The sequence below is a fragment of the Nothoprocta perdicaria genome, unplaced genomic scaffold (genome assembly GCF_003342845.1).
Source record: "Nothoprocta perdicaria isolate Ctin4 unplaced genomic scaffold, notPer1 scaffold_52, whole genome shotgun sequence".
Lineage (NCBI taxonomy): Eukaryota > Metazoa > Chordata > Aves > Tinamiformes > Tinamidae > Nothoprocta > Nothoprocta perdicaria.
In genome coordinates this window covers 1,951,087-1,960,741 of record NW_020455777.1, presented here as the reverse complement: position 1 = coordinate 1,960,741, position 9,655 = coordinate 1,951,087, and the positions used below count along the sequence as shown (strand labels likewise).

The 9,655-nt window shown below is 46.2% G+C and overlaps 1 protein-coding gene across 1 annotated transcript in view; it reads right to left on the bottom strand.

Annotated features, from left to right (window-relative positions):
* MAP3K5 (mitogen-activated protein kinase kinase kinase 5) overlaps positions 1-9,655 on the bottom strand; it is an 89,105-nt gene extending 79,450 nt beyond the window's left edge. Inside the window, exon 1 of the mRNA XM_026048171.1 lies at positions 9,546-9,655. The gene's annotated coding sequence lies outside the window, so the exon portion shown is untranslated. The remainder of the gene's footprint in view (positions 1-9,545) is intronic.

The following is a 9,655-nucleotide window of genomic DNA, read 5'->3' as shown; positions in this document are numbered from 1 at the left end:
CCGCTCCGGGGCAGCAGCGGAGGCGGCCGCACACGCCGGTGCGGGTCCTGCCCCGCTCCGGGGCAGCAGCGGAGGCGGCCGCACACGCCGGTGCGCAGCAGGGCAGTGTCGTGCGGCCTGGCCCCGGGCGGTGCCGTCCGCGCAGGCCTCGCGCCGAGCGGGTCGGGAAGGCCCTTCCACGGCCACCCCACACCTGCCGCCCGCCTCGCGGGGGCTTTGGGGGGCCGCGGGGGGCGAGGCTGCCCACCTTGCCCACGGGGAAGGGCAGGCGGTGCTCCGCTCGCTCCCACCCGTGGCAGAAAGGAAGAGGCTCCTTTCCCAGCAGGCAGCACCGCGGTGTCCCTGCGTGTCCTCGTGTGGGACAGCCCAGCACGGGCCACGTGAGCCCACGCTCTCCARAGGGTAGCGCCTGGAAAGGCTGCCTTTTCCCTGCCTTTTCCCCCTGGGGCTGCAGCGCTAGGGAACAYGCTCGACACACACCCATGGAGTGCCAAAGCAGATTCCTGCTTTGTGCAGCAGGTACAGAGTTGCTGAATCCTGCAGTTCAACATTTRACAGGATATTTCAAAAGTGCCACTTTTCTCTATGCCTTGCAACCTTTCATCATGGTGCCTCCTATGCACCACGCACACTATGCCCACAGTTGGTATTCCCAGCTAATAAATCAGGAAAATCTCCAACTTCAGCGACAATCCTTACAGGCACCAAGAGGGGTAAAATATGTTCAGACAGAAATATAATGAGATGAGAACCACCAAACTTCTGAGCTATACAATTTAAAAGCAAAAAATATCTGTTCTATGATACACTCAAAAAAGTCACTGTGAAAGGTAGCACGGCATGACTTCCACTGCAAGACAATACCAATCTTGAAACATAATAACATATGGAATGAATTAATTGGGGAAGTTTAATCCTTGAAATAAGCTTTTCACCATAAGAGGAAGAAAATAGCTTTTGTAGCAGTTTGCACGGTTTTGCAATTTACCAAAAACATTTCCAAGAGAATATGTGTTGCAGGTCTCCAACTATCAAATTAAAAATACTTAATATTATAGGAAATACCAGTGGAGTCGACCTCCACAGAAAGCAAAACAATAAAACTGACCTCWAGGGAAGGCATAATACAAGAAAATATTTTTAACTCATTTGCACAGCCTCTGAACTTCTAGGGAACTCMATCAACCCAGTATTACCAATCTTTTGCAATTGCATGTTCCTGGGATTCTGATGGTGTTTGGACCCGGCCAAATTCTGCTCCTAAGGAGCCTGGGAAGGATTCCCAGCTCTTGACACCAACTACCTGGCAAAGACTGTCCCCTTCCCACTGTGACCTGGAAGAAAAGACGGCGCTCAGGAAGCGACCGGTTTCTGCCCATCTGCCCCAAGGCCCTGGGTGGCCGCAGCCCCGCRGCCTGCACGGGGTGAGCACAGAAAGGCTCCGTGTGTCCCCGGGGCCGGACACGGAGCCGCGTGCCGTGCCGGAGCCAGCACATGGAAGCACTGGGTCAGGGCGCACGCACCTCCCTGAGGTCAAGCCCCCTGCGCASACATCTCCTGCAAAGCCCACGCTGGAGGTGTGAGCAGCCCTAGCCCAGACCCACTGAAAGGCAACAATAACCTGGGGAGACATGAAATAAAGGCAGAAATAAAGGTTTCGGGCCTCGGCTTTGCCTCCCCTCACTGCTGTTTCCCCACAGGGAGAGAACAGTGGCTTTTAATAGCACACACATCTGTAGAAACCATCTCGMAGGTGGAGCAGAGGAAGTAGGTGCTTTAATCAGTGGGTGTGCCGCTACATGAGGCGCTCGGCTACTGCGTCTACGTAACTGGATAAATTTATCCTGGGCATGTGGGGCCACACTTGAGAATCACAAGGGAGTTGCTCCAGTCTCCTGGGTGTTCCTGTCCTTTGTTCCTGCCTCGGGACTCTCTGGGGCTCCTAACTCCCGCAAATCGCAGAACTGGCTTCTCCTGTTGGAAAAACAAGAAGCCAAGGGAGGCTCCTGCAGGACTTTAGACTCGGGACAATAACTTCTCCCGCATTTTCACACTACAGGGTTCAGTCTACAGTCCCTGGGGAACCATAAAGTACATGCTGGATGCCTTATACCTGTATCCAGTGCTGACTGCAAAGAGGGGGAGAAGAGAAGCAGACGAACCCCTCCAGCCACTTTGGCCAACTCCTCTGTGAGGACACCGCCGAAAAGCTGCTCTCACCACTGCGAGTGCCAGCTGCTAACTTAGCAAAAAGCCACGCTGTCAGCAAGAGGCATCCACTGATGCCATCAGCAAGACAGTCCCAGAGCACCTCATTTACTTTATTACAATAGAGGGAGAAATGCAGAGCCAGGTTTTCACAAGGGTATGCAGTTGCTATATCCAAATAAATGTTTCTTGCGGGACTTGCAAGAGTGCTGATTCCCACTGATTTCAAATGAGACCGTCTRTGGGATATCTTTAAGATCCAGTCAACATCTAGGTGCATCTTAAAGATTATTTACAATGGCAGACACAATTTAGAGCAGCATTCAAGAGCAGCAGGCCCGTGTTAGGGTCTCATTAGCCATTCTCCATAATCATCCTCTTCATTACATTTGTCCCAAGATATAAACTTAGTTTCCAGAGACAAAAAATAATATACAATCAAAACAAGCAGCCTGTGCTTATATTATGTCACGCTCAGTCTGAGGGTTTATTTTCTGCTGGAATACAAACTTAATACAGACATTTACCTATTAAAAAAAAAAATCCCAACTGTCCTGTGCCCCACATGCTCTTCCATAACAGAAGACTTYACTCAGTGCTTCTTATACCTACCTCATTGAAGCAAATGTTGTACTTCTGAATATCCTGGTGCATTCGAATACAAGCCACACAAATATAGGAGGGGGTAGCTACTGCAAGCAGTAGCTGTCACGGGGAATCTGGAGCAGGGAGTTGTTATGAAAGAAGACGATCCCAGCAAGGACTTCCTTTTTACTAACCACAAACGTGCAGAGCCCACATTGATGCTGAGCTGTGGAGTTTTTTTAGTTACACTTTACAAATATAACTTGCAGATGACCCATGTATGAAAATACAGTGCTGCTTAAACAAAACCCGCAGCTTTCCAAAGAGCTAGAGACAAAAGAAATAACTTAAGTAGAATATTCTTAAAAGCGAGCTCTTTTCTACCATGAGACAGAAGAAAGCAGCCTGGTGTAAATTTGAAACTTTCACTTGCTTAATTTTATTTCGTTTAACAGAGTATCAGACTAGGGTGCTAAATCACACATTTGTCTTTTTCTATTTCTTACCYGATCTTTTAGACCTTTGTAACAAGTTGTTTCACTCTGCCGCCGCTTGTTACATGTATGCAGCTCTTTAGAAAGTGACTAAAAAGAGAAGTAAACTTACCATGGCTGTGGGAAATTCAGGAGTCATTTYTGTATGACACATCCTGTTCAGAGCTACAGAAATGCAAACGGCAGAAAATAAAGCAGTCCAAGGCTTCCTTCTGTGAAGCTCTCAAGAAGTCCTTATCTAGTTTCATCCAAGCTTTCTTTTTTTTCCTTGCCCATTGGAGAATATATTTTCATGCTGCGCTCTCATACAGCTATCTTAGAATGTGCTTTACATCCCTACCAAATTTAAGAGACCGCAATAATTTCACAACTCGCATTTCTCCAGCTGTTTTCAYGTGCAGTGCAGAGAACTCTGCCCACTGCACCCTATTTACACTGCTGCACTTACCCAAGTGTCCCCTGATGCCACCAGGAGGTTCAGGAGATAAGCACTGCGAGAGCATCTCCAAGTGCTGTCTGCACTAGAGCAAGAGCTGGAGGTTCACACCAGCACAGGGCCTTTGTGCATCCCTGAGCATCCCCGCAGAGATATCCCTGAGAGCGCGAGAAGCTGGGAAGAGCAAGGAGGCAGCTCTTGCTGAGCAGCAAAGCTGCACAGCTCGGAGAAGGCGCTTGCAAGAGCACCCAGGGCCCCCAGCAAACAGCAGCTTCACACCTCTCCTGAGCTCAGAGATAAGCTAGTGGGGTACTGCTCTTCCACACGGCTGCTCCGGGTGCTCTCGCGGGAGCTAGGCCTAGAGTATCGCTACTGGGACCCGGTTAAGGAGTTTGCAGCACGAAACGAAACCACAAACCTCTTTGAACACGAGTGCCACTGCCACTCTGTTTCAAAGGAGCTGCCCCTATCTCTGAAACCGGACGAGGGCAACGCACCAGCAGAACCTCTCCTGCTCCGCAGTAAACGCTACCTTTTTGCGCAGTGACTGTCTAGGCACAAGGCTATAAAAAGAATAGAGAACTTCAGCAGCAGATGCAGCGGGAAGGGGGGAGGAAGTGTCCAAATGGTAAGAAACGTGATGGATGTAAGTGCTGCCTCACCACAGAAAGAGCGCGCAGCATTTCAAGCGTCTGATGTAACCTCTGTTGGTGAAATCAAAAAATAATAATAAAAAGGAAGTAGAATAAATGAGTGAAGAAATGAATTGTTTTGAAAGAGAGGAAGAGTGGAACAGAATAGCACTCAAAGTTACTCTCCTTTTGGTACTACAAGCTGCTACCACCAGGGAAAACACATAAGTCAACTTCTTGAATTCAAGAACACATTTTTTTAATCACTTCCTTATACTATAAGGGCAGCGTTTGCACTGGTGTGTCACAATCACAGAACCTCCAGGAAACTGCTATTAAGGCATAAATCTCTTAAAGAAACAGAACCTTTTTCTTCAAAACCTAAGGTGTTTAACATGTGAAGTAAAGGATTCTTTAAACTTAACACTTAAAGAAGAAGAAAACACAGGAGTACAGATGGGCTCTGGTACTGCTTTACTTCATGTCTGTGTGCTGGAAAGTGCCTAACAGCCCAATCCACACAAATTCTATGAGCATGCTCAAAATAATTTGGACGTAGAGCATCATCCAAGCCAAGCTCACGTGTGCCCAAGTGCCCGTGCTGGCTCCCTGGACATTGGTCTTTCRGGGTGTCGAGTGCCCAGGCGTTCCTCAGCCCAGCAGGCTGGCACCAACTCGCCAGCCCAAATTCGCACAGATTCCAAGAACAATTACGCTGAATTCCAGAAACAGCGAGCTGAGGCTAAACCCATTACCTGTTATGTGATGAACTCTATTTTATTTAATCATTGCCACTACGGGGAATTATCTCAATAGCCTCACATAACACAGTTAGTGTAAAACAATATTGCAAGGGCCACTGAGCCATGAAATATGAGTGCAAGAAGCCGAAGAAATCCCCTAATACAGAAAAACAAATAAAGTTGCAAGGAGATATTTCTATGACAGGTGCTTCAATCAAAATGTTTACCTTTAGAACAAGCTCAAACAAGAGAGTGCACAGATCTGAGGCCTCAGATCCTCCTCAATCCCTGACTTTGTGATCCTTCTTATCTTCTATCGGCTCCTCGGCGAGATTGTGCAGTCTGCACAAAGCTCGGTGTGTTGTGCTTTGACTCGCCCAGAATTGCCCTTCTTACAAGAAGCTTTATTCCACTAAACAGAGAGTAAAGATGTTCTAGAGCTTAGTCTTGCAAGGCAGGCAAGGAGATGGGACCCAACAATGCTAAGAAAATGGCATCTCTATCCAAGCACTAGAAGTAGCCACCACAAGTGTCTGCAAAAAAAAAAAAAAAAAAAAAAAGTGCAAGCTACTCCAGAATGAGACACACTGCTCTTAAGATAGCCCTGTAACTCCTCTAAATTAGGTTCAAATACAAGATTTCTAAGCTCTTCAAGAAGAGCATAATTTTCACCTTTAGACTACAGGGCTATACAGATTATTCTAGAAACCTGTCAACATTAATTTGCTTTGTGCTGACACCTGTACRCCACTTATCTTGCCCGTCAGCTCACCCCAATTTACCCTGTGCTTTAGAATAAAGAGAAAAAAAAAAGTCAAATTTCAAGTCAAATGAGACATTCCTTTAAGCATCTAGGCAAAAATGGGCATAATCCTACCACCCTGTGTAAAGAATGCACCTTGACTTTGAGCATTTCTTTCATGAGGGGATTAAAGGAAAAAATCTAGTAACTCAGATCATCAGTTTATACTTATTTTTCCTTTATGATTGCTACTTTTTTGTTGCTGTTCAGTTAGCCCATGATGTATTTGTTCCCGTATAATACAAAGTGACAATCTAGAAATCTGCAGAAAGAGCTAGTGAGGCTAATTTTTGTGTCCTTAAAAAAAGGATGATGCAAAAGGCACAATGAATTGCTTACAATAATCAAACTGACTGGCTTGTAATCCTTTGGATCCGTTTTCAAAAGGAACTGAGAATTTTTTTMGAAAGAACTAACAAATATGAACTTCAGGTCATTTTAATGCAGAAAATGCACTAGAACTACAAATAATAATGGCTATTGTCATATGGTGTTTTGACAGTTACTACTTACAGTATTGATAGGTTTCTCTGCCTTACTATTTYTTTTTGCATGGCTTTACCTACTTGAGTCTTGAAATATTTCTGAACCTTTTGGAAGAGAAACTGAAGACAGAGACCTGTAATGCAACTGCCTCAGCTCAGTACAACTGAAAAAGAATCTAATCTAAATATTCTCTTTATAGATAAGAGGAGCCCTTGAGACAGCTCGCCAGCTTCATAGAGAGGGACATTTGCAAGAAATCAGACTAGATTTTCTGTTCACACTTTGTTATCCTAGTGGGAAAAAAAATATAAGAAATGTTGAAGTGACTATTTTTGTCAGATACTTTCTCCGATAGGACTGATTTAGGACTGATTAAGACTTACTTAGCACCTGTTTCTYAGGAATCAATTAAAAAAATGAAAAAATCTATACCATGTGTTTATGTTTGAACACTAACACCAGACCAGGTTAATTTTTAGCTATTTGGTGCTGAAATGGTTCAGCCATACGTAACTAAGACCTACTCACTAATCACAGGCCTTGCTAATTATGTCTCAGCATTTAAGGACCATCAGTTGACTGAAGCTGGCAGCACGAGATTATTAATAGGTTAATCTACATTAGAGCGGATGAAGAGTATTTACATCCAAGATTAGAGTTTATTTAATACTTCAAGTTTTCTTTGAAGTAGTGAAAGGCATGAAGTAAACCTACATCCAAGATCATTGAGAGTTCAGTCTTTGTTATATAAAGCAGAACAAGATATTTAAAAGAGGAGAGACTGATGATGGACACATATACAATACTACATCTACTGCCACCTCATCACAGTTGACTTGCATACATGGCAAGACTTGAGAGGTTTTACAGCTCATTACTTAATTCTAAATAAAAAGTTGGAATTGCCAAACCTCTGTGCAGTCATTACTTAATGTTTTAAGTCCAGTATGACTTGGTCACTTGAATAAGAAATATCTAATTTGAAAGTACTTGTAATGATAAATCCTTACTTGATGTTTGCTCATGCTGTACTGATTCCAAGCATGTTTTATTGAAATAAAGTAGTGGACTGAGATTCTTTATTTGTAATACTGTTAGCTTCAATCACTAAAAGTACATAGCAAGAGATGTGACAATATGTGGAACTGGCAGATAATTGATATTTGCTTGTCACTTACATATGCTTCTTGATTCCCTCTCCYGCCCATTTTAAATAAAAAGGTTGAAATATGCAAAACCTGCATCCTGTCATGTACTTGCATTCTGCAGCTGACACAGTCTCAACTTTGTAAATTTTTTTTTTTTTACCAGCTTAAAGTTTCTGGGGGAAAAAAAAAAAAGTGGCTCTTAAAAGTACATATTGTAAATAAAGCATGATGGGACTAAGGAAAYAAGAATGAAAATACTGAGATCTTTCTAGACCCAAGTTCCAACTCCAAAGTCAATAGCACAAAACAGCTTTTGGGAAGCTGCAGGTTCATGACTCCTCACATCAGACTGTACACAGCAAACTGGAAGCAGATACAAATTTGTTCTTATGTCCTGTTCTTTCCAGCCCAGGRGCTGGATGTTTCTCTCAGCTTTTTGTATATTTATGGACTTTGCTACTAAAGCAGTACAGCAAGGCCTCCCCCCRTGCTTCACAACACTCTGATTAAGTTCCCATAACCAAAGAGAATTGAAAGAAAAAGTAATGCTTTCACACTTACACAGCTTGCTCAAAAACCATTGAAAAAAGCGATGTTATATTACATAAGTGTGCAGTTATGTAGTGTTATAAGCCAGACGCCTACTGGCAGGATTCAAGGGGCCCCCTTTCTAGTCAAATCTCCTGTTACAAGAAAAGCCTCTGAGCTCTGAGTCCCATCCCACGGCAGAGCCCTGTGTGCAAGAACTGAGAGAAGGAGCATGCACACAAGTACACAAGGAAATAAAAATCACAAATAAACCAACTCCAAGGGTTATGATAGAGCTTCCACAATGAAACAAACCGAGAGCCTCAGGTTTCAACTGCCCAACAAGTAACAGGTGTCAGGACTTTTAAAACCTGCTCTCTCTATATTCGGCATGGGGCAAGCGCAGGACACACACCGGAGCTCTGCTCGCGGCCGTCTCCCCGGCTCGCACAGCTCCCCTGCCGCTGAGGACGCAGCTCCCAGGGCACGAGGGGCCCCAAAACCACCCGCCAGCCCCAAAGCAACGCTCCACGGGGAAAAGCTTGCGGGGGTTCACACAAGTGACATGCACATACACGTTCTCRCTGAAGCGCCTTTCATGCAGAAGGCCTACAACCCAGCCAGAAGCTTTTTTTTCCCCCCCTCCTTTTTTTYCCCCCCCTCTCTCTCCTCCACGAGTGGAGGAAGCTACTGTATTAGATAAAAGCCAGAGCACTCATTTGCCAGTGTACTACACACAAAAACACACCACATAGTAGGCTTAAAATTCTGGGTCAAACTGCTGCTTCTATTTAGGACAAAAAGACATTCATTCAGTAGTATAGCTTTTAAAGYATTTTTAAGAATCTGGTTTTGTCCTCCGCTCAAGTTATACATCACTTAATAAAAGAAATACATTAGTAGGAAGCCTTGGGTTGTTGTTTAAGAAGAAACGGGGCGAGGTAAAAGCATAACCTAGAAAACCTCGGCTCCCGACGGCTTCCAGGCAGGGAGCTGCGGGTTTGATGCTCCCGAGGGAGGCAGCCCGGGGCAGCAGGATGCGGCCGGGGGACGCTCCTGCCAGCCGGCCTGCACGGAGGCACCTGGTTGCCCTCCATCCACCACGCACCTTCCTCGCAGCCCGTAGGTGAGGCGCAGACAAGGCAAGGAGCGCCCCACAAGGAGCCGCAGGCGGCTGCTAAGCGCTAGGCGCAGCCCGCGGCTCCAGGCGCAGCCTAGGACCCGGCCAAAGCCTGTCCTCTCGCTGCGCTCCCTCACGGGGGCCGGGAGGAAGCGGCCACGTCGTGGCTTGGGCGCACATTTAAGAAAGGGAAAAAAAAGAAATCTCAAGTTCTGCAGCCTCGACGCTGCGGATTTGCAGCACGCTTGCCGAGGCGGAGTTTCTTCCCCTAAACACGTTAGTGGGGGGAGAGAGTGGAAAGAAGGGAGGAAGGGGCTGAGGAAGGAGCGGCCCCGCGGCGCCGGGCGGGCCGGCCGCGCTCACCCGCGTTGTAGAAGCGGTCCAGCACGGCCGTCTCGCCGAAGTCCAGCTTGCCGAAGTGCAGCGTCTCCAGCGCGGCGCCCACCGCCTCGCACGCCTCGCGCAGGCTCTGC